General features: G+C 44.8%; 1 pseudogene; it reads left to right on the top strand.

The window, feature by feature from the left end:
• The first annotated feature begins 6,776 nt into the window (after window positions 1-6,776).
• Window positions 6,777-26,110, top strand: LOC109896288 (probable polypeptide N-acetylgalactosaminyltransferase 8; annotated as a pseudogene).
• The last annotated feature ends 316 nt before the right edge of the window (window positions 26,111-26,426 follow it).

Genomic DNA, 26,426 nt, shown 5'->3' with positions numbered 1-26,426 from the left:
GCAGTCCTCATGCCTCCTTGCAGCATGCAAGGCACGTTCACACAGCTGAGGCATGCAGCTGAGGCACAGCTAAGGCATGTTCACACAGATGAGCAGGGACCCTGGGCATCTTTTCTTTGGTGTTTTTCAGAGTCAGTAGAAAGGCCTCTTCAGTGTATTTTAAGTTTTCCTTAATTCCGTAACCTTAATTAACCTTAATTGCCTACCGTCAGTAAGCTGTTCTTGTCTTAACGACCGTTCCACAGGTGCATGTTCATTAATTGTTTATGGTTCATTTGACAAGCATGGGAAACTGTGTTTAAACCGTTTACAATGAAGATCTGTGAAGTTATTTGGATTTTTACGAATTATCTTTGAAAGACAGGGTCCTGAAAAAAGGAAGTTTCTTTTTGGCCGAGTTTATATCTCAAGCACTGTATGTATACATAACCAGGTCACATTGGCAATGTCTTAAATGAAATATGTATTTTTTTTACCATGTTTCAATTGTAATTTGAATGGTTTTCTTGTTTATTTTTCAGTGCTCGCTGAACATTGTTATTTAAGAGAGCCCCACAGACAATAGCTGGTGCGCTTAATGATGATATTGTGTGATGTACTGAGTAACTGTTTTGCAATCTTTCTATAAGTCAGTATAATAGCATGCCAGGACATTGCTGATTTGTATTGTACTGTACTACAACAAAAAGAAAGTGTGTGCATTCATTTCAACCAAATTATTTCACAATCAGCCATTGTGGTCTATTTGGAAATAATTGAATTGAGGGCATTCCACTTGATGAACTGTATATTGATACGAAAACATTTATGAACATGTAATTGAATAAATTGGTTGCCTCTGCCCATTTGATTGGACCTCAGATCATTTTGATATTGTATAACAAACATTCAGCTAGTTAATGAAACAATAGATTATTACCATGCAGGTAGTGAAATAATAGATGATTATAATGCAGGTACCCCAGCCTAGCTAATGTTAGCCACCACCTAACATTAGCGTTAGCCACCTAGCTAATTGGAATTCGTAACATACAGTATCATACAACTTGCAAATTCGCAACATATTGAACAAATTACAATTTGGAACATACTTTATCTTACTGAATGGATGATGGACAACCACAAATGAATACATACCATACGAAACGTAACATTTCATAATAAGTGGAGTGTCTCGGATTTAAATACAGAATCATTTGAAATGCTCTGAGACCTGAGACCTTTACCTCTTAAAATCAGGTGGTCAACCTAGAATGGAGAAGAGCTACAGCTGCTCTTTATTGTGGACTTGAGTTTCAATTACAAGACAAAGTGCTAGTAACAGCCAAGACCATCACTTTCAGAGAGCCACACCTTTGCAGCCTGTAGTATTGTGGCTTTTAGCATTTATTTCCTGGCTTCAACAATGACTTGAATGCCAAATGAAAGGTTGGATCCATTAGGTGCAGGTTTTTGACCTGTTCAGTTCTTACATCTTTCAGGATAAAAGGCTTGTACGTTACAAGGTTAAGATTGATGAGCCAAAGGCAAATATTATTGAATGTGTGCTTTTCCTCAGAAACTCATTTGAACATTAGGGTGAGAAACTCACACCCACCGAGTGCCAGCCAGGTATGGTGCACCTCACACTCTCACCTTTCAGGCGAGCCTGGATCTTGGGAGAGTGAAAGAGGAAGGCCGTCCTGTCCGTATCCCCATGCTGAGTGCTTACGCTCAAAGGGACGATGAGGCTATGCTTGAAAAAGTTGCACTTCTCTTTCTGCGAACATGTAAGCCTTAGTCTTTGAGTAGATTTAGAGTCTTTTACATTTGAGTCATTTAGTAGACTCTCTTATCCAGAGCGACTTACAGGAGCAATTCATGTTAATTGCAATGTTCACTCTAAGCTGCGCACACTAGCATATAACAAGAGACAATTCTTTAAATAGTAAAACACAGGATAGCATGACTATGTAATTTTCCATGATATTTCCTCCATTTTGAGACTAAGTCTCAACCTAATAGAACATTACTTACAAGCATTTTCATTAAACAAGCCTTAACATGAGGAAAAATTAAAGACTTTCTTACACTTAGTAAATGACCTCTGTTGTCATTGAGTTTCAACCATTCACATAGTGCAATTCATTCTCAGAAGGGCATCTTCTTCAGGGGTCAGTAATGGCATGTCAAGAATAGTCTCAATGGCTTTTACACAACTTAAAAAATGTAAGCCTATGCTAAATTAACCAATTAAAAACAGTATTGTAGCAATGATGTTTGTGCAGTAAGCTATAGGCCCAATACATTATCACTTTATGTTGGCTTTGCTTGAATTGTTGTTCGGGACATTTTTTTTATTACAGATACTTTTAGTATACCTGTAGTATTGTGACTTTCAGCATTTATTCCAATCAACAATGACTTGAATGCCAAATGAATGGTTGAATTGAACCTGTTCAGTTGCGCAAATTCATTCTAACAGGATACAACATATCCTGAATCCTTTCTCAAATATTTAAAAAAGGTGTTGGTATTTCATTGTACTTACATCCTTCAAGACAAAAAAGCTAGCAAGTTACAATGTAAAGATTCATGGCCCAAAGTCAAATAAAAGTAACTGTGTGCTTTTAGTCAGAAATTCATTTGAATATTAGGATAAGAAACTCACACCCCCTGGGTGCCAGCCAGGTATGGTGCACCTCACACTCCCTCCTTACAGGCGAGCCTGGATCTTAGTGAGAGAGTGATAGAGGAAGGCCGTCCTGTCTGTATCCCCAGGCTGAGCACTCACACGCTGAGGGACGATGAGGCTAGGCTGGGTTCGACAGCTAGCCCCTTTGCTGGCCATGGCTGCTGGAATACTCTACATCACATCCATTAAGTGGGAGGTTCATTCTCATGGGGAGAGACTGCAGGGGGCCCATCAGAATGAATTGGCCAGGGGCCAGGACATTCTCAAGAGGCTGGAGAAGATGGAGGCTCACATCGAGAAGCTGGGTGAGTCTCAATCTCCTTCATTTACCTCTGACTTACCTGGAAGAGAAATACCAGTAGCTCTGTCCAAGTACTGTACCTGGACTGCAATCTGCCACTGTTGTAGCTGGTAGGGCAGATTTAGAGGGGAGTATTTGAGAACACATTAGAATCTAGCCTGAGCCTACATGTTGATCCCAGAAAAAGTTATTTCACACTTCACAGTGATGATTGTAGAAGGGAATCTGTTCCCAATTAAATAAAGGGTTTAAATAAACTAATAAAGGATTAAATAAAAGTACCATTTTAGATTGTTCTTTAATTCTGTATACTGTTGCTTGTTGAACTACATTTATTCAGTTTTGATCTATCAACTTCTATGTGCCAAAGTTTGCCATATTGCTTCATTTTACATTTACAAAAAAGAAAACACTTTTACAACAGTTACATCAAGGTAATTCTCCAAGGTAATTCTCCAAGGTAATTCTCCAACATAAAAAATTGCAGAACGGCGCAAAGTTCTGTACCCAATCTTCAAGGAGAATAAATTAAAAGGGAAACGTGTAGCTCTTGTAGATGATAAACTGTTTATTGATAACCAAATGTTCCGAGACAGAAAGTGTAATGATGCGGACTGAGAGTCGGAAAGCAAGTTCAGGGAGTGAATGTTTTAATAAATAAACACAACATAATACAAAGTAAGAACCACGAACAACGCACAGACATGAAACAGCAACAATGACGCCTGGGGAAGGAAACAAAGGGAGTGACATATACAGGGCAGGTAATCAAGGAGATGATGGAGTCCTGGTGAGTGTCATAATGCACAGATTGTCAGATTCTCCCTAGGAGAGTAGGGTGTGGAGTCAGGCGTAGGAGAGAGCGAATTGCAAGAAAGGGCGTTTTATTTACAAGTCCAAAGAACAGGGACAGGACCACAACAGTAGCCACAGAACAACAGGAACGCAGTCCAGAAAAAACACCTGTTCAACAGAACAAACCAAAACGCAACCCAAACAAATGACAGCCTCAGGTGCAGAGAGCAGAGGGTTGATTTGTAGTATTTATTCTCCTGCACAAAACAGTCATGCCAAATACAGGGCGCATAACACTGACCAGCCCAAAACACAGGACAAAACGGTCCGGAGAAAAGGAGAACACATCCACAACCAACAGTGGACAAAATAAATCGGGCACAAACCTAACTGGGCCTAACAGGCTTAAATAGACCAAAAATCCAGAAACACAAAAAGGAACAGTTGCAACTATTAAGACTAAACCAACAGAAAAGGAAAAAGGGATCAGTGGCGGCTAGTAGACCGGCTACGACGACTGCCGAGCACCGCCCGAACAGGCAGGGGAGCCACTTCGGTGGGAATCGTGACAGTAACCCCCCCCCCCCCCCCCCCCCGACGCGCGTGCCTCAAGGGCGACCCGGGGGGCAAGGCATCAGCCGATCCGGGTGGAGGCGGTGGAACTCACCCAGCAGAGATGGGTCCAAGATGTCCCCCACCGGCACCCAGCACCTCTCCTCCGGACCGTACCCCTCCCAATCCACAAGATACTGCAGGCCCCTCACCCGACGACTGGAATCCAGGATGGCATGTACAGTGTATGCCGGGCCCCTCTCGATGTCCGAGGGGGGGGCGGAGGGACCTCCCACACCTCAACGTCCTGCAGTGGACTAGCTACCACCGGCCTGAGGAGAGACACCTGAAATGAGGGGTTAATATGATAGTAAGGGGGAGCTGTAACATATAACACAACTCGTTTATTCTCCTCAGGACTTTAAATAGCCCCTCAAACTGCGGGTCCAGCTTCCGGTAGGGCAGGCGGAGGGGCAGGTTTCGGGTCGAGAGCTAGACCCAGTCCCCCGATGCGAACACAGGGGCCTCACTACGGTGGCGGTCAGCGCTCTCCTTCTGCCGCCCACTGGCCCGTTTCAGGGCTTCCTGGACGGCTCTCCAGGCCTCTTTTGAGTGCTGCACCCATTCCTCCACCGCAGGAGCCTCGTTCTGGCTCTGTTGCCACTGTACCAGGACCGGCTGATAGCCCAACACACTGAAACGGTGACAGGTCCACATCCTGGTTCACTCTCTCCACCTGCCGATTTCTCTCGGGGTGAAAACCCGAGGTGAGGCTGACCGAGACCCCCAGACGTTCCATGAACCCTTTCCAGACCCTGGACGTGAACTGGGGACCCCGACCAGAAACTATGTCCTCAGGCACCCCATAGTGCCGGAAGACGTGTGTAAACAGGGCCTTCAGCGGTCGGTAGGGCCGTAGGGAGACCGGGCAAAGGGAGGAGACGGCAGTACTTAGAAAACCGATCCACAACGACCAGGATCGTGGTGTTCCCCTGTGACAGCCATAATAGGGATTGTAATAAAAAAATATATAGAAAAGCAATAAAATACAACAATTGTTAAAGAAATAAACTACAACTACACTATACCATTCTAGATGTGTCATGGCTTCCACCCAAGTCGGTTCCTCTCCTTGTTCGGGTGGTGTTCGGTGGTAGGCGTCACCGGTTTTCTAGCCATCATATATCCATTTTTCATCTTCCATTTTGTTTTGTCTTCTTTTCCTACACACCTGGTTCTCATTTCCCTCATTAAGTGTTGTGTATTTAACCCTCTGTTCCCCCCATGTCTTTGTGTGGAATTGTTTGTTTGTAGTGCTTATGCACATTTGTTACTGGTGCGAGTCGGGTTTTGTACAAATTATGGTTATTTTGATGCTGTTGGTTTTGTATTAAACTGCTCCTGCTGTTACCTAGTTCTGCTCTCCTGCGTCTGACTTGACTGTGTCATGACTGTCCTGATCAGGTCAGGTTACAGGAGACCACAACCCTACAGATTATCTCTCAACCCCAACAGAGGAGGAGAGATCTAGTGGTCTGAAGATGTGTTTTTTATGACCCCTCAAGCCCCTGGTAAATCTCAGGCCACAGACACATTCCTTTGACCTGTTACTATGGAGAACCAGCCTCAGAACATTAAACATTAAATAAAAGGACTTTGGAACAATGGTTTCCGTCAGCCGCAATGGTGGTCATGAGAATAGATGGAATATGAAAATGTATGTCATTTTTGTTTTGTTATTAAAGGTTAATAGATGACATTATTACATAGACATTGTAACGTGAAGAGTTTTCCTAGTAGATGTTGGATGTTTATACATTGTACGGTGTATGGAAAATATCAAAGAGAATGTTTTGGGGAAGATGAAATGTTAAGTTAGTTGTCCAAAATTGGATTTGAATCAAATCTAGACCTTGCCTCATTAACTTGGTACGCCCAGAGAATAGCCCTAAAGGCAGTTACGCCCACTTCCCAAGGGTATAAAACCTGTGAGTATAGAATTTACAGACAGGACTACGTGACCCCAGCTGCAGCAAGGTCTACAAATAATGTGTCTTGTCTATATGTATCTTTTATTATCATTTTAGCTTTTTAGTAAATAAACATTAAACTAAGATTGGTGTGGTACGAATTCATTGGTGAGACCGGGTCCGTGCAGATTCACGGGCTATACGACGTTCAGAACGAGATTGGTAGAGGCAACTGGTTAATTAGCGGCTGTTGTAAAATCAATATTCTGATATTCTTTGAGTTAATTTGGGAAATAGGAACTCAATAAAAACTAGTTTTCCCATGGTGCCCCACGTTAATGAGTTAATAATTGCTTGATTCAGATAATCACATAATTAGAAACTTTTAATAATTTGATGAAAAACAGTTCATCAAATTAACTAATACAACATCACGACAACTGCCATCAGTTACACACGCCTTTACAGAATTCCACACCGCACCATGGAGTCAGCAGGCGATGATCCACCATCTCGGCGCCGCCATGGACCGCGTCGCCCAAACACTGGACAGCTGAGACAGAGAATCCCTCCAGCGCCTCCCCCAGCACAACAGGGGTTCCCACTACTCGTCCCTCCTGTACCTGGTTCCAGTGGGATGCGTCTCGCCCTTCCAGAGGAGTATGATGGGACAGGGCACGGTGCCAGGGGTTCCTGCTACAGCTGGACCTATACCTGGGCACCGTTTACCTGGCTCCCTCAGGAAGGGAGAGGGTGTCCGCCCTCATCTCCTGCCTCTCAGGGAGAGATCTGGAGTGGGCTAACGCCGTGTGGGGAGAAGGAGATGCGTTGTTGGACGACTTCACAGAGTTCAACCGCCGTTTCCGGGCAGTCTTTGACCACCCGCCCGAGGGTAGAGCGGCGGGTGAACGTCTTTTCCACCTGAGGCAGAGGACGAGGAGCGCCCAGGAGTTCGCCCTGGAATTTCGGACCCTGGTTGCCGGAGCAGGATAGAACATCAGGGCCCTTATCGACCAATACCATTGCAGCCTGCGCGAGGATGTCCGTCGGGAGTTGGCCTGCAGGGATACTACCCTCACCTTCGACCAGCTGGTGGACCTGTCCATTCAGTTGGATAACCCGATGGTCAACCGCAGAGGTCACACTGCTGGTCGGTGCCGGGTTGTTTCCTCTTGGTACCGAGGCAGCAGGCAGGGCACTCTGGCGTCGCCCCAGGTGAGCATGCACCACTCTCATCCAGAGCCCTCTGTTGTTCACCTGTTTGTGCATGTTTCCTTTCCTGTGATTTCCCAGCATTCCCAGCATAAGGCGCTCGTCGATTCAGGCGCGGCTGGGAATTTTATTGACAGAGCATTCGCCCATAGGTTAGGGATCCCTATTGTTCCAGTGGTTAGGCCTTTCCCAGTTCACGCTCTGGACAGTCAACCATTAAGGTCCGGGGTAATTAGGGAAGCTACCATCCTCCTGGGCATGGTGACGCATTTCCCGTTGTACTAGGCCTTCCCTGGTTAGCTCGTCATGACCCCACCATTTCATAGCATCAGAAGGCTCTCACGGGGTGGTCGCGAGAGTGCTCAGGGAGGTATTTAGGGGTTTCAGTTGGTGCTACTATGGTGGATATTCAAGATGAGGTCTCCACCGTGCGCATTCCCCCCGAATATTTGGCTCTTGCCTTCTCCAAAAGGAAGGCGACTCAATAACCACCCCATCGACGGGGGGATTGTGCGATAAATCTCCTGGTAGACGCTGCACTTCCCAGGAGTCACGTGTATCCCCTGTCACAGGCGGAAACGGCGGCTATGGAAACATATGTCTCCAAATCCCTGCATCAGGGGTACATTCGGTCCTCCACTTCACCTGCCTCCTCAAGTTTATTTTTTGTGAAGAAGAAGGAGGGAGGTCTGCGCCCGTGTATTGACTACCGAGGCCTAAATCAGATCATGGTGAGGTATAGTTACCCGCTACCTCTTATCGCCAGTGCGATTGAGTCAATGCAAGGGGTGCGCTTCTTCACCAAACTAGACCTCAGGAGCGCTTACAATCTGGTGGGTATCAGGGAGGGAGACTTGTGGAAGACAGCGTTCAGTACAACCTCAGGGCATTATGAGTACCTCGTCATGCCGTACAGGTTGATGAATGCTCCATCAGTCTTCCAAGCCTTTGTAGATGAGATTTTCAGGGACCTGCATGGGCAGGGTGAAGTGGTGTATATTGATGACATTCTGATATACTCCGCTACACGTGCCGAGCATGTGTCCCTGGTGCGCAGGGTGCTTGGTCGACTGTTGGAGCATGACCTGTACGTCAAGGCTGAGAAATGCCTGTTCTTCAAACAGTCCATCTCCTTCCTAGGGTACCGCATTTCCACCTCAGGGGTGGAGATGGAGAGTGACAGCATTTCAGCCGTGTGTAATTGGCCGACTCCCACCACGGAAAAGGACATGCAGAGGTTCCTAGGGTTTGCCAATTACTATCAAAGGTTTAACCTGGGTTTTGGTCAGGTAGTTACCTCCCATTACTTCACTGCTGAAGGTGGATCCGGTACGCTTGCAGTGGTCGGCTGAGGCGGACAGGGCTTTTGGTCACCTGAGGGCTCTGTTTACCTCGGCTCCCGAGCTGGCCCATCCAGATCCTTCTTTGGCGTTCATAATGGACGTGGACACGTCCGAGGCTGGGATAGGAGCCGTGCTCTCTCAGCGCTCGGGTACGCCACCGAAGATTCGCTCCTGTGCCTTCTTCTCGAAGAAGCTCAGCCTGGCGGAGCAAAACTATGACGTGGGGGACCGGGAGCTGTTGGCCGTTGTCAAGGCTCTGAAGGTGTGGAGACATTGGCTTGAGGGGCCTAAACACCCTTTTCTCATCTGGACTGACCACTGCAATCTGGAGTACATCCGGGCAGCAAGGAGACTGAACCCTCGCCAGGCAAGGTGGGCCATGTTTTTCACCTGTTTTGTTTCCACACTTTCTTTCAGACCAGGTTCCCAGAACGCTAAGGCAGACGCACTGTCCCGGCTGTATGACACAGAGGTGCGGCCCACAGAGGAGCGGCCCACCCCCTACTCCCCGCCTCCTGCCTGGTGGTGCCAGTAGTGTGGGAGCTGGATGCGGATATTGAGTAGGCATTACGTGCAGACCCCGCTCCCCTCCAGTGTCCCGCTGGACGTATGTACGTTCCGTCTGCTGTCCGTGATCGGCTGATCTATTGGGCCCACACATCACCTTCCTCTGGTCATACAGGCATCGGTCGGACTGTACGCTGTCTGAGTGGAAAGTACTGGTGGCACACTTTGGCCAAGGACGCAAGGGTTTATGTTTCCTCTTGCTCGGTGTGCGCTCAGTGTAAGGCTCCTAGGCACCTGCCCAGAGGTAAGCTACATCCCTTACCTGTTCCAGAATGGCCATGGTCGCACCTGTCGATCGATTTCCTGACCGATCTCCCCCATCACAGGGAAGCACCACGATCAAGTCCTGCCATCTCCTTCCTCTGCCCGGTCTCCCTACGGCCCTGCAGACTGCGGAGGCCTTGTTTATGCACGTCTTCCGACACTACGGGGTGCCTGAGGATATAGTGTCTGATCGGGGTCCCCAGTTCACTTCGAGGGTCTGGAGGGTGTTCCTGGATCGCCTGGGGTCTTGATCAGCCTTACCTCAGGTTTTCACCCCGAGAGTAACGGGCAGGTGGAGAGAGTTAACCAGGATGTGGGTAGGTTTCTGAGGTCTTATTGCCAGGACCGGCCTGGAGAGTGGACGGCGTTTGTGCCCTGGGCAGAGATGGCCCAGAACTCGCTCCGCCACTCCTCCACTAACCTCTCCCCCTTCTAGTGAGTACTGGGGCATCAGCAGGTTCTGGCTCCTTGGCATCAGAGTCAGACCGAGGCTCCTGCGTTGTACGACTGGTTCCAGTGCACGGAGGAGAGACATGGGACACCGCTCATGTTCACCTTCAGCGCACCGTGCTGCGCCAGAAATTCAGCGCAGACCGTCACCGCAGTGAGGACCCAGTGTTCGCACCAGGAGACCGGGTCTGGCTCTCGACCGGAAACTTGCCCCTCCGCCTGCCCTGCCGGAAGCTGGGTCCGCGGTTTGTGGGGCCATTTAAAGTCCTGAGGAGACTGAACGAGGTGAGTTACAGGTTACAGCTTCCCCCCGAATACCGTATTAACCCCTCGTTCCATGTGTCTCTCCTCAGGCCGGTGGTAGCTGGCCCGCTCCAGGAGTCTGACGTGCGGAAGGTTCCTCTGCCCCCTCTGGACATCGAGGGGGCCCCGGGGTACTCTGTTCGATCCATACTGGATTCGAGGCATCGGGGGAGGGGCCTTCAGTACCTCGTGGACTGGGAGGGGTACAGTCCGGAGGAGAGATTCTGGGTTTCGGTGGAGGACGTGTTGGACCCTTCAATGCTGTGGGAGTTCCACAGTCTCTGTCCGGATCGCCCTGCACCTCGCCCTCCGGGTCGTCCTCAAGGCCAGTGTCGTCGTCAAGGGGGGGGGGTACTGTCACGACATCCACCGAAGTCGGTTCCTCTCCTTGTTCGTGCGGTGTTCGACGGTCGGCGTCACCGGTTTTCTAGCCATTGTCGATCCATTTTTCATTTTCCATTTTGTTTTGTCTTGTTTTTTTACACACCTGGTTCTCATTTCCCTCATTAAGTGTTGTGTGTTTAACCCTCTGTACCCCCCATGTCTTTGTGTGGAATTGTTTGTTTGTAGTGCTTGTGCACATTTGTTACTGGTGCGCCTCGTGTTTTGTACCCATGGTTATTTTGATGCTGTTGGTTTTGTATTAAACTGCTCTGGTTATTACCTAGTTCTTCTCTCCTGCGTCTGACTTCACTGCCACCAGTTACGCAAGCCTTTTTTTTTGATGTTGGAAAATAATGAGTATTAGACTTTCCAATAATAGTACTTCATAAATTTATAAGACAGCATTACAATAACAAATAATTAGTGAAATAATGCATCTTCAAATATAAGGAACTGGAACACAAAAGTACTCAATCAACATGGAAGAGATAAAACACAGCAAACAGAGGACATAGAAGGCACAGTATGTGGGTATGTGCAGATGTATTGTGATGGAAGGTGGGGTGTGTGTTTTTGTGTTTGGAAAAGTCTGGAGTTAAGCGAGTGAAAAAGGATACAGTAAGGGTTGCAAATCCCAGAGCTCATGTGTGTTTGTGAGCAGGGGTGTTGAGAGATCTTTCAATTTTGTGCAGATATGGGATATACATTTTTAAATAAATTATAAATATAGTTTATTTATTTATTGTCCTATCCTGATGGAATGGTCCCCAACCCTATACCCTGGACACCCAGCTGAGCGTCCCATACATTAAGGAGAAGTTCTTATCTGTTTTATGGGTCTACTGTAAGTAGCCTACATGTCTGAGGACAAGGTGAGGGAAATGATCTCTGAGAAATTGAAGATGGACCACATGAAGATTGAGGTGGAGCGTGCCCACAAGACTGGAAAGCCCACAACCGGCCCAGGTGACAGGCCCGGGCTGATAGTGGTCAAGTTCCTGAGGTTCAAGGACAAGGAAGCTGTTCTGGAAAGAGCCAAGAACTTGAGAGGGACATATATCATCCTAAATGAGGAATATCCTGAAGCTGTGCACCAGAAGAGGAAATAACTAATTGCAGCCATGAAAGCTGCCAGAGTGCATGTGACACGCTCGTCGTCGAGGAAATTACCAGACCAAGGTGCAGCGTGGTGGGCGTATTATGTCTATATCTTATAAGCTACCCATGAAAGGGCTGAAAATAGCCCATATTAATATATGTAGCCTTAGAAATAAGGTTCATGAAATCAATATTTTGCTAACATCAGATAACATTCATATATTAGCCATTTCTGAGACACACTTAGATAATTCATTTGATGATACAGCAGTAGCAATACAAGGATATAACATCTACAGAAGAGACAGAAATGCTTATGGGGGAGATGTTGCTGTATATATTCAGAGCGATATCCCTGTAATGTGTTATTGAAGTGTTGTGGTTGGAGGTTGTGACGACCCTCCCACTCTGTCTGCCGTATTCTCTCTTTGTTCTTGTTTCCTTATTAGGATGCCGGTGGGCGGAGTTGGGAGGGTGGTCAGCTACATGGGAAACACCTGGGCCCGGTGTGTCCCAGGATAAATAGACCTCTTCCACATTCATGGAAGAGACACTCTCCATGCAGACACTTTGATAGTTTTTGTTGTGTTTCTTGGTGGTTTTTGGTTGTTTGCTTTGGCACCTTTCAACACCCTGCATTATCACATTCATGCAAGCAAAACACTCACTTACACTACTGATTACTGATTACACACACCATTGTATATTTTCCTTAGTTGCTTTATTTAATAAATATATATTTTGTTACTCCTTACTTCCACGTTGTCTCCCTTTCGTTACGGGCTTTGAGCCGGTTCGTGACAGAGGTTCACTTGGCACATCTAAAGCCTTTTGTTGCTATAGGCCACCAAGTGCTAACAGTCAATCTCTAAATAATGTGTGTCAAATGCTTGATTGTGTATGTGATAAACAGAGAGGTCTACTTTTTTGTTGACCTGAATATTGACTGGTTTTCATCAAGCTGTCCACTCAAGACGAAGCTTCTTACTGTAACCAGTGCCTGTAATCTGGTTCAGGTTATTAATCAACCTACCAGGGTGTTTACCAACGCTACAGGAACAATATCATCCACATGTATCGATTACATTTGTACTAATACTGTAGAACTTTGTTCTAAAGCTGTATCCGTACCCATTGGATGCAGTGATCACAATATAGTAGCTATATCCAGGAAAGCCAAAGTTCCAACAGCTGGGCCTTAATTAATGTTTAAGAGATCATACAAAATATTTTGTTGTGACTCTTATGTGGGGAATGTTACAAATATTTGTTGGTCTGATGTGATTCATGAGGAGCATCCAGATGCTGCACTTGATAAATTTATTAAATTGCTTCTTCCAATGATTGAACATGCACCTTTTAAGAAACTGACTGTTAGAACTGTTAAGGCTCCATGGACTGATGAGGAATTTAAAAACTATGGTTGAAAGAAAGGAGAGGCAAAAGGAGAGTCTGGCTGCACATCTGACTGGCTGAACTAAACTCAACAAAAAGGACGAAACTGTATAATGCCAAAATAAAGAATGATGGAAAAAAACTGGATTACTTTAAATGAAATTAGGGGCAGAAAGACAAATTCAACTGAATCTTTTATCGAATCAGATGGCTTATTCATCACAACTGTTTGATGTTGCCAATTATTTGTATAATTACTTAATTTGCAAAGTGGGCAAACTTAGTAAATACCAACAACGAACAGTAAGCCATTGTGTTCATGCATTCATGCATAATGAAAGAAAAGCTTTGCAAGTTTGAATTTTTTAACGTTTCTGTGGGAGAGGTGAAGTAATTATTGTTATCGATCAATAATGACAAACCTCCTGACATTGACAACTTAGATGGAAAGCTACTGAGGATGATAGCTGACTCTATATCCACTCCTATCTCTCATATCTTTAATCTGAGCCGAGAGGAAAGTCTTTGTCCTCAGGCCTGGAGGGAAGCCAAAGTAATTCTGCTACCCAGTAAAACGGCCTTTACTGGTTCTAACAGTAGACCTATAAGCTTGCTGCCAGCTCTGAGCAAACAGTTGGAAAAAATTGTGTTTGACCAAATACAATGCTATTTCTCTGTAAACAAATTAACAGACTTTCAGCATGCTTCGAGAGAAGGACACTGAACAAGTATTGCACTGACACAAATGACTGATGATTGGTTGAAAGAAATCGATAGTAAGAAGATTGTGGGACCTGTACTGTTAGATTTCAGTGCAGCCTTTGATATTATTGACAGTAACTTGTTGAAAAAACGTATGTGTTATGGCTTTTCAACCTCTGCCATATTATGGATTCAGAGCTTTCTTTTTTGGAAGCTTCTCTAATGTCAAACATGCAAAGTGTGGTGTACCGCAGGGTAGCTACTCTTTTCTATTTTTACCAATGACCTGCCACTGGCATTAAACAAAGCATGTGTGTCCATGTATGCTGATGATTCAACCATATACGCATCAGCCACCACAGCAAATTAAGTCGCTGAAACTCTTAACAAAGAGTTGCAGTCTGTTTTGGAATGGGTGGTCAGTAATACACTGGTCCTTAACATCTCTACAACTAAGAGCATTATATTTGGTACAAATAATTCCCTAAGTTCTAGACCTCAGCTGAATCTGGTAGTGAATGGTATGGCTGTTGAACAAGTTGAGGAGAGTAAATTACTTGGTGTTACCTTAGATGTAAACGGTCATGGTCAAAACATATAGATTCAATGGTTGTAAAGATGGGGAGAGGTCTGTCCATAATAAAGAGATGCTCTGCTTTTTTGACACCACGCTCTAGTTTTGTCTAATCTTCATTATTGTCCAGTTGTGTGGTCCAGTGATGCAAGGTTAAGCTGCAGCTGGCCCAGAACAGAGCAGTACATCTCGCTATTCATTGTAATCAGAGGGCTGATATAAATGCTATGCATGCCAGTCTCTCTTGGCTAAGAATTGAGGAGAGACTGACTGCATCACTTCTTCTTTTTATAAGAAACATGAATGTGTTGAAAATCACAAATTGTTTGCATAGTCAACTTACACACAGCTCTGACACACACACTTACCCCACCAGGCATGCCACCAGGGGTCTTTTCACAGTCCCCCAAATTCAGAACAAATTTGAGAAAGCGTACCCTTATTATATAAAGCCATTGTTGCATGGAACTCCGTTCCATCTTATATTGCTCAAATAAACAGCGAACCTGGTTTCAAAAAACAGATAAAGCAACACCTCGCAGCACAACGCCTCTCCCCTATTTGACCTAGATAGTTTGTGTATGCATTGATATCTAGGCTACGTGTGCCTTTAAAACATGTTTTATGTAGTTCTGTCATTGAGCTGTTCTTGTCTATTAATGTTCTGTATTATGTCATGATTCATGTTTTGTGTGGAACCCAGGAATAGTAGCTGCTGCTTTTGCAACAGCTAATGGGGATCCTAATAAAATACCAAAATACAAAATATGCAGTCAAATCAGAAAGATGACTGCAGCCAGAGAACTACTAAAGCAGCACCGCCCCCTCAATATTCTGAGCCTGCCTGGCAGGGTTGGTCCTAAAAGCCAAAGCCCCCCAAGGAAATTCTCAAAGCTGATAATTATAAACATGACAACCTTGTACCTAGCCGGTGGGGTCAAAAGTTTTAGAATAATTACTCATTCAAAGGTTTTTCTTTATTTTGACTATTTTCTACATTGTAGAATAATAGTGAAGACATCAAAACTATGAAATAACACATATGGAATCATGTAGTAACCAAAAAAGTGTTCAAATCAAAATATATTTTACTTTTGAGATTCTTCAAATAGCCACCCATTGCCTTGATGACAGCTTTGCACACTCTTGGCATTCTCTCTACCAGCTTCCCCAGAATGCTTTTCCAATAGTCTTGAAGGAGTTCCCACATATGCTGAGCGCGTGATGGCTGCTTTTCCTTCACTATGCAGTCTGACTCATCCCAAACCATCTCAATTTGTTTGAAATCTTGTGGAGGCCTTTGTCCTGTTTAAAAACAAATTATAGTCCCACTAAGCCCAAATCAGATGGGATGGCGTATTGCTGCAGAATGCTGTGGTAGCCATGCTGGTTAAGAGTGCCTTGAATTCTAAATAGATCATAGGCAGTCACCAGCAAAGCACCCCAACACCATAACACCTCCTCCTCCATGCTTTACGGTGGGAAATACACATGCGGATACTATCCATCCATTCATGTCTCACAAAGACACGACGGTTGGAACCAAAGATCTAAAATTTGGACTCACCAGACCAAACACTGTTGCTCATGCCCAATTTTTCAGTTTTTGATATGTTAAAAAAGTTTGAAATATCCAATAAATGTCATTCCACTTCATGATTGTGTCCCACTTGTTGTTGATTCTTCACAAAAAAATACAGTTTTATATCTTTATGTTTGAAGCCTGAAATGTGGCAAAAGGTCGCAAAGTTCAAGGGGGCCGAATACTTTCGCAAGGCACTGTATCTTCTTCTTTTTGGTGTCCTTTAGTGGTGGTTTCTTTGCAGAAATTTGAACATGAAGGCTTGATTCATGGGGTCTCCTCTGAACAATTGATGTCGTGATGTGTCTATTACTTGAACTCTGTGAAGCATTTATTTGGGTTGCAATTTCTGAGTCTGGTAACTCTAATGAACTTATCCTCTGCAGCAGAGGTAACTCTGAGTCTTCCATTCCTGTGTCGGTCCTCATGAGAGCCAGTTTCATTATAGTGCTTGATGGTTTTTGCGCCTGCACTTGAAGCAACGTTCAAAGTTCTAGAAATGTTCCGTATTGACTGACCTTCATGTCTTAAAGTAATGATGGACTGTCTTCGCTTATTTGAGCGTTCTTGCCATAATATGGACTTGGTCTTTTACCAAATAGGGCCATCTTCTGTATACCCCCTACCTTGTCAAAACACAACTGATTGGCTCAAACGCTTTAAGAAGGAGAGAAATTCCACAAATAACTTTTAACAAAGAACACCTGTTAATTGAAATGCATTCCAGGTGACTACCTCATGAAGCTGGTTGACAAAATGCCAGAGTGTGCAAAGCTGTCATCAAGGCAAAGGGTGGCTATTTGAAGAATCTCAAATACAACATTTGTTTAACACTTTTTTGGTTACTACATAATTCCATATGTGTTATTTCATAGTTTTGATGTCTTCATTATTATTCTACAATGTAGAAAATAGTCTAAATAAAGAAAAACTATTGAATGAGCAGGTGTTCTGAAACTGTTGACCGGAGTGTATGTACAGTTTATCACAAAAGTGAGTACACCCCTCACATTTTTGTAAATATTTGAGTATATCTTTTCATGTGACAACACTGAAGAAATTACACTTTGCTACAATGTAAAGTAGTGAGTGTACAGCTTGTATAACAGTGTAAATTTGCTGTCCCCTCAAAATAACTCAACACACAGCCATTAATGTCTAAACCACTGGAAAAAAAGTGAGTTCACCCCTAAGTGAAAAAGTCCAAATTGGGCCCAATTAGCCATTTTCCCTCCCTGGTGTCATGTGACTCGTTAGTGTTACAAGGTCTCAGGTGTGAATGGGGAGCAGGTGTGTTAAATTTGGTGTCATCGCTCTCACATTCCCTCATACTGACGGGTCACTGGAAGTTCAACATGGCACCTCATGGCAAAGAACTCTCTGAGGATCTGAAAAAAAAGAATTGTTGCTCTACATAAAGATGGCCTTGGCTATAAGAAGATTGTCAAGACCCTGAAACTGGGCTGCAGCACAGTGACCAAGACCATACAGCGGTTTAACTGGACAGGTTCCACTCAGAACAGGCCTCGCCATGGTCGACCAAAGAAGTTGAGTGCACGTGCTCAGCGTCATATCCAGAGGTTGTCTTTGGAAAATAGATGTATGAGTGCTGCCAGCAGTGCTGCAGAGGTTGAAGGAGTGGGGGGTCAGCCTCAGTGCTCAGACCATATGCCGTACACTGCATCAAATTGGTCTGCATGGCTGTCGTCCCAGAAGGAAGCCTCTTCTAAAGATGATGCACAAGAAAGCCCGCAAACAGTTTGCTGAAGACAAGCAGACTAAGGACATGGATTACTGGAACCATGTCCTGTGGTCTGATGAGACCAAGATAAACTTATTTGGTTCAGATGGTGTCAAGTGTGTGTGGCGGCAACCAGGTGAGGAGTACAAAGACAAGTGTGTCTTGCCTACAGTCAAGCATGGTGGTGGGAGTGTCATGGTCTGGGGCTGCATGAGTGCTGCCGGCACTGGGGAGCTACAGTTCATTGAGGGAACCATGAATGCCAACATGTACTGTGACATACTGAAGCAGAGCATGATCCCCTCCCTTTGGAGACTGGGCCGCAGGGCAGTATTCCAACATGATAACACCCCCAAACACACCTCCAAGACGACCACTGCCTTGCTAAAGAAGCTGAGGGTAAAGGTGATGGACTGGCCAAGCATGTCTCCAGACCTAAACCCTATTGAGCATCTGTGGGGCATCCTCAAACGGAAGGTGGAGGAGTGCAAGGTCTCTAACATCCACTAGCTCCGTGATGTCGTCATGGAGGAGTGGAAGAGGACTCCAGTGGCAACCTGTGAAGCTCTAGTGAACTCCATGCGCAAGAGGGTTAAGTCAGTGCTGGAAAATGGTGGCACACAAAATATTGACACTTTGAGCCCAATTTGGACATTTTCACTAAGGGGTGTACTCACTTTTGTTGCCAGTGGTTTAGACATTAATGGCTGTGTGTTGAGTTATTTTGAGGGGACAGCAAATTTACACTGTTATACAAGCTGTACACTCACCTTATTAATCAAAAAAATTTTAAACACCTAAAAACAGTCACTGAAGCTATGTATATGAGATCATGCTCTGTTTGTACCAAAAGGAGTGAATCATGTTGATTCTGGCAGTCATAACACATTTATTACAGTGTGATGAACAGCTGTCATGTTTGTCCACAGTGAAGACAATCAACAAAGGTAGCAGTCTGAAAGAGGGGCAGGCTGTGAAGGCTCCCGAGGTCAAGAAGGAGAGGAAGGTGGTGAAGAAGGTGTACCCCAACTCAGCTCTGTTTACACACTGGGGTGATGAGCTCTCAGAGGAGGAGCAGAAAGAGGCAGAGGGGCTGTTTCAGATGTATGGATACAATGCCTTCCTGAGTGACGGACTACCCCTGAACAGGGAAATCCCTGATACTCGCGATCCTAAGTAAATCATTTCTCATCTCTCCTCCACCTCAACACAGCAAATTATGGATAAGTTGATAACATAAATTCTAACCACAGTCTGTTGCATTGCGGCCATCCAAGGTCAATTCCATCTCAGCACTGTGAATGCAATTTGAGCAATCGTGACCTTAGAATTAGAAGGTTTTATCTATCTAATAAGGTTCTACCCCTCCTTCGTTTAAACGGTGTGAGCAATTTTTTATCTTGTATTCTTTTAAACTGAACAACGTGAAATGGGGTATTTAGAGTACTATATAGGTAGAGAACATTGAACAGAGCGAAGCTATGTCAACAAATACATTTTGACAAAAAATGCAGTCCAAGCTCTCGCAATGATATTGAAATTGGCAATCACTTAAGAGTGAAACAGCAGCTTTGGTGGAATGAATGATATGAGGTGGACCAAATGTGTTTGTTGTGCCTGTTAGGTGTGCTAAGCACCAGTATCCCCATGACCTGCCCACCATCAGCATGGTGTTGATCTACTTGGACGAGGCCCTGTCAATCATCAAGAGAGCTGTCCGCAGCATCATAGACAAGACCCCCCCCCAACGCCTGCTCAAAGACATTATACTGGTGGATGACCACAGCTCCAATGGTTCGCATATTTGGTCTCTTCTCTATGTATAGAAACATTTGAAATTACAATTGTTAACATTTAGATTGAACTTTGATTGAAAGGTGTGGCTTTCAACATTTGTTGTGCACCACCGATTTGCAAGCTTCTGCTTTCACAGATGATCTAAAGGAGAAGTTGGCTGCCTACATCAGCTTCATCCATGAAGAGCGTCCCGGCCTGGTGAAGAGAGTGAGACACTCAGAGCAGCTCGGTCTCACACAGGCCAGCCTCTCAGGGTGGAGGGAAGCTGAAGGAGATGTGGTGGCCATCTTGGACGCCCACATAGAGGTCCATGTGGAATGGTAGTCTAAATGAAATATCTCAGTGAGACTTTCTGAATCCCCCCCCCCCCAAAATTGTGTTTTGACTCTGTGTTTGTGTGAACAGGGCGGAGCCTCTGTTAGCTCGGATAAAGGAGGACCGCACGTTGGTGTTGACACCGGTGTTTGACAACGTCCATTTCGATGACTTGACAGTCACACGTTATGTGCCTGCTGCAGACACCTTTGACTGGGCCCTGTGGTGTATGTACGAGCCCTTCAAACCTGAGTGGTATGCCTTGAAAGACGAGTCACAGCCAGGAAAGTGAGTTGTTCGTGATTTCATAGGATGATAGTCCAGTTTCACAAATCTGTTTGAATAGGCGATAAGGAAAGCACAGCATTGGGAGGAAAATCATACCTAATATTTACACCTGGATTATTAATTTGCGTTATATATTCATTAAATTAATGTCACTTCTCCCAATGTGGAAATGACCATGATTTGTACTGTATGTTTGTCAGGAGCCCCTCCGTTATGGGCATACTAGTGGTTGATCGCCTGTTCTTTGGGGAAATTGGTGCTCTGGATGGTGGTATGAAGATCTATGGAGGAGAAAATGTTGAACTGGGTATCCGGGTAAGCCCCTCTGCTACAGTTTCTAAATGAATGTTTGAAATCAATGCAGACTTGTGTTTGCAGAATTACTTTTTGTTCTTGAGTCATTCAGTTTGAACAAACCAATCTACATCCAACATCCAGACACTTCAGTCCATATCTATAAACTCTTCCTTCTCTCTTGGTGTTTGATGTGTCGAGGTGTGGCTATGTGGTGGAAGTGTCGAGGTCATACCTTGTTCTAAAATAGCCCACATCGAGAGGGCCCATAAACCCTATCTCCCTGACCTGAGCATTACAATGAAGAGGAATGCTCTGAGAGTGGCTGAGGTCTGGATGGATGACTACAAACATAATGTCAACATTGCCTGGAACATCCCACTGAAGGTACTGTACACAAGAAACCAATCAAACAGTAGGTTTTGTTCAGCTGTTCCTATAGAATAGCAATGATTGCTGTTTTGCATGCCTTGTGTTTGAAAATAAGTAGATTAGACAGTCAATATTATTTTTAAAATGGTCTATTACTCAATGCCATGATAAAGATCAGAGGATCCATGTAAAATGATGGCAGTAAGCAAAAGTGGATAATAGGTGGATTGCTCACATGGCCTGTGTTTCGGATTTAGAATTCTTCCTCTTTCTCACCACAGGATCACGGCATAGACATTGGCGATGTTTCAGAGAGGAAGAAGTTGAGAGAGTCTGAACTGCAAACCCTTCCAGTGGTATCTGGATAACGTGTATCCCATGTTGGACCCCCTGGGTGACTTGCTTGGTTATGGAGCTGTGAGTGATGCTAAAATGTTACAGTTGTTTGATAATTATTTCCTCACCAACTGTGTTTAGTGGCATGCATGGCATCCTTTTTCAATAGGATGCAGGGTCATACATCCAACTCATTATCTAATCAAATCAAAGTTTATTTGTCACGTGCGCCGAATTCAGCAGGTGTAGGTAGACATTACAGTGAAATGCTTACTTACAGGCTCGAACCAATAGTGCAAAAAAATCTATTAGGTGAACAATAGGTAAGTAAAGATATAAAAATAACAGTAAAAAGACAGTGAAAAACGGTAGTGAGGCTCTAAAAGTAGCTAGGCTACATACAGACACTGTTTAATCAGGCTGATTGAGGTAGTATGTACATGTAGATATGGTTCAAGTGACTATGAATATATGATAAACAGAGAGTAGCAGCAGTGTAAGGGGGGTTGGGGGGGGCACACATGGCAAATAGTCTGGGTAGCCATTTGATTACCTGTTCAGGAGTCTTGTGGTTTGTGGGTAAAAACTGTTGAGAAGCCTTTTTGTCCTAGACTTGGCACTCCGATACCACTTGTCATGCAGTAGTGGAGACAACAGTCTATGACTGGGGTGGCTGGGGTCTTTGACAATGTTTAGGGCCCTCCTCTGACACCGCCTGTTGTAGACGTCCCGGAAGGCAGGGAGCTTAGCCCCAGTGATGTACTGGGCCGTACGCACTACCCTCTGTAGTGCCTTGCGGTCGGAGGCCAAGCAATGCCATACCAGGCAGTGATGCTCTCGATGTTGCAGCTGTAGAACCTTTTGAGGATCTCAGGACCCATGCCAAATCTTTTTAGTTTCCTGAGGGGCAATAGGCTTTGTCCTGCCCTCTTCACAACTGTCTTGGTGTGTTTGGATCATTCTAGTTTGTTGGTGATGTGGACACCAAGGAACTTGAAGCTCTCAACCTGCTCCATTACAGCCTCGTCAATAAAAATGGGGGCGTGCTCGGTCCTCCTTTTCCTGTAAGTCCACAATCATCTCCTTAGTCTTGATTACGTTGAGGGATAGGTTGTTATTCTGGCACCACACTGCCAGGTCTCTGACCTCCTCCCTATAGGCTGTCTCATCGTTGTCGGTGATCAGGCTGTTGTGTTGTCTGCAAACTTAATGACGGTGTTGGAGTTGTGCCTGGCCATGCAGTCGTGGGTGAACAGGGTGTACAGGAGGGGACAGAGCACGCACCCCTGGGGGCTCCAGTGTTGAGGATTAACGTGGCAGACGTGTTGCTACCTATCCTTTCCACCTGGGGGCGGCCCGTCAGGAAGTCCAGGATACAGTTACAGAGGGAGGTGTTTAGTCCCAGGATCCTTAGCTTAGTGATGAGCTTTGAGGGTACTATGGTGTTGAACTCTGAGCTGTAGTCAATGAATAGCAGTCTCACATAAGTGTTCATTTTGTCCAGGTGAGAAAGAGCAGTGTGGAGTGCAATAGAGATTGCATCATCTGTGGATCTGTTTGGGCGGTATGCAAATTGGAGTGGGTCTAGGGTTTCTGGGATAATGGTGTTGATGTGAGCCATTACTAGCCTTTCATGGCACTTCATGGCTATCGAGGTGAGTGCTACGGGTATGTAGTCATTTAGGCAGGTAGCCTTTGTTCTTGGGCACAGGGACTATGGTGGTCTGCCAGAAACATTTGTATTACAGACTCAATCAGGGACATGTTGAACATGTCTGTGAAGACACCTGCCAGTTGGTCAGCACATGCCCGGAGCACACGTCCTGGTAATCCGTCTGGCCCTGCAGCCTTGTGTATGTTGACCTGCTTTAAAGGTCTTGCTCACGTTGACTACGGAGAGCGTGATCACACAGTCTTCCGGAACAGCCGATGCTCTCATCCATGCCTCATTGTTGCTTGCCTCGAAGCGAGCATAGAAGTGATTTAGCTCGTCTGGTAGGCTTGTGTCACTGGGCAGCTTGCGGCTGTGCTTCTTGTTGTAGTCTGTAATAGTCTGCAAGCCCTGCCACATAAGACGAGCATCGGAGCCGGTGTAGTAATATTCAATCTTAGCCCTGTATTGACAGTTTTCCTGTTTGATGGTTCATTTCAGGGCATAGCAGGATTTCTTGTAAGCTTCCGGGTTAGAGTCCTTGAAAGCGGCAGCTCTACTCTTTAGCTCGACTGTTGCCTGTAATCCATGGCTTCTGGTTGGGGTATGTACGTACAGTCACTGTGGGGACGACGTCCTCAATGCACTTATGGATAAAGCCAGTGACTGATGTGGTGTACTCCTCAATGCCATCGGAAGAATCCCGTAACATGTTCCAGTCTGTGATATCAAAACAGTCCTGTAGTTTAGCATCTGCTTCATCTGACAACTTTTTTTATAGACAGAGTCACTGGTGCTTCCTGCTTTAATTTTTGCTTGTAAGCAGGAATCAGGAGGATAGAGTTGTGGTCGGATTTACCAAGTGGAGGGCGAGGGAGAGCTTTATACGCGTCTCTGTGTGTGGAGTTTTTTCCCTCTGGTTGCACATTTAACATGTTGATAGAAATTTGGTAGAACTGATTTAAGTTTCCCTGCATTAATGTCTCCGGCCACTAGGAGCGCCACCTCTGGGTGAGGGGTTTCCTGTTTGCTTATTACCTTATACAGCTGACTGAGTGTGGTGTTAGTGCCAGTATCTGTCTGTGGTGGTAAATAAACAGCCACAACAAGTATAGCTGAAAACTCTCTAGGCAAGTAGTGTGGCCTGCAATTTATCACAACATACTCTACTTCAGGTGAGCAAAATCTAGAGACTACTTTAGATTTTATGAACCAGCTGTTGTTTACAAACATGCACAGACCCCCCCCCCCCCCCCCCCCCTCGTGTTACTGTTGCTGTTCTATCTTGCCGGTGCAGCATATATCCCGCTAGCTGAATATCCATGTCGTCATTCAGCCACGATTCCGTGAAACATAGGATATTACAGTTTTTGATGTCCCGTTGGTAGGATAGTCGCGATCGTACCTCTAATTTAGTCGCGACAATACCTCTAATTTATTGTCCAATGATTGCACGTTGGCGAGTAATATTGACGGTAATGGCAGCTTTCTGCGGGTCCTCGTGAGGCATCCCGTTCTGTGTCCTCTGTACCTGCGTTTCTTCCTCTGGCAAATAACGGGGATGTTGGCCCTGTTGGGTGTTTGGAGAAGGTCCTGTGCGTCTTGCTTGTTGAAGAAAAAACCTGTGTCTAATCCGAGGTGATTGATCGCTGTCCTTATATCCAGGAGCTATTTTTTGCCGTCAGATACGGTTGCAGAAACATTATGTACAAAATAAGTTACAAATAACGCGATAGGAATATGCAGGATAGGAATCTGCACTTTTATAACTGTTTATCTCTGTCTATAAAATCAACAGCTGGTCAATGACCAGAAGACGGATCTCTGTATAGATCAAGGCCCAGTTCCGGGGAACACACCTATTTTACACGGATGCCATTATTTTGGTCCACAGGTTTGTAGAAACATTACTTAATATCTTAGAATTTAACTACATGTATAATATGGTTCATCCCATGGCAAACTTGGTATTCAATCCATGCCACAATGCAAAGTACTGTCAATACCACAGACTCAGAAAAGCCTAAATATCTATACTCTCTGTCCAGAACTGTTATTATCGAGCCAGTGGGGAGATCTACATTGGGGGCATCAAGTCTCACAAGTACAACAGTAATCGCTGTCTGGTGGACACTGGCACTCGAACCCCAGGACTGTATGAGTGCAAGGTGGCCCAGCAGAAGGGATTCCACATGCTCTGGGACTTCCAACAGGTAAGCACTCCAAAATGAAATAGGGAATTTGATGCTTATAAATTGTTGGAAACAACAGAGATGTCTTTGACTTTTTTCATTTTTTTATTGTGGGATGCTGTACAGTAGAATGTTTGTTGTATTTTACAGGGAAAAGCCATCCAGAACAGACAGACAAAGAGATGTCTGGAGATTGCCCCAGGGGAGGACACCTACTACCAGCTCATCCTTCAGGAGTGTAGTGGGCAGCACTGGAACATACAGAATCTGATTAAAGACTTCTGATACACAGAGATAGTTAGGCCTACTGTACCAGAGACAATACAGCAGGACTATAGGAGTTAATGCTGCAATCATAAGCAAGTGGGAAGGTGGTATTTACCACATACGACTGGTAAAAGTCCACTTGTACGCCCCTCCAACTGGTAATTATTAGTGGGAAACTCGTCAATCTTCCCTGAGGTCCGACTTCTCCCACATGCTGACCTCTGACATCACCTACTAACGAAATTACCCTTTTATCATAATTTTCAATAGTTCAATGCAACAACAAAACATTATTTACAAAAAGATGTCCTTAAATATGTTTTTGAACACTATAATTTTTGTACAAACATGATATCTGTACTTACAGTTTATGGTTGACGCAGCTTCTTGGCCCTTAGCCTATCTGAGTTTCTCAATGAGTTCAATGCATGTGAATGTATTTACGACTTCACAACTGGTAATTACCACCTTCCCACTTTGTTATGAACACATCATTATCATCATGCTTTGAAAAGCTGGTGGTCAGCAGTGGTCAGCAGTGAGATGACTGTGTAATCTTAGTGATCTATTGGTTTTACATATTTTCATGGGGACAGATGTACAGTTTCTTCACAGAATGTGGAATGCTATTGAGCTATGTTCTCCTTGGTCCTGAATGTAAATGCAAAGAAATAATACATATTATTCCTGTATTTATGCTAATTTGTAGTTTCTTATTGATTTTCACCAAAGAAGGTCAATGAATATTTGTCTGCACTGACATCATATAGAGCTGAATTGACATCAGTGTAGTTTTGATGAAGTCCCATCCTCAACTGCTCAGGGATTTCTCTATGAGTTCTTGGAGATGAACTTATTCCACATCCTCTGCCACATGGCCAGCCCTCTCTCCATCAGCTGTGATGGCTGTGAGCTATATCTATGGTAAAGTCACGGTTTCTAGGACATATAACTACAACTCACAGACAAACACCTCATAGAGTCATATGAGTGCCCAGCGTGCCATA

Source organism: Oncorhynchus kisutch, linkage group LG9 (assembly GCF_002021735.2).
Source record: "Oncorhynchus kisutch isolate 150728-3 linkage group LG9, Okis_V2, whole genome shotgun sequence".
NCBI classification, from domain to species: domain Eukaryota; kingdom Metazoa; phylum Chordata; class Actinopteri; order Salmoniformes; family Salmonidae; genus Oncorhynchus; species Oncorhynchus kisutch.
The sequence above is the reverse complement of the archived record's forward strand: the minus strand, read 5'-3'. Positions and strand labels throughout refer to the sequence as shown.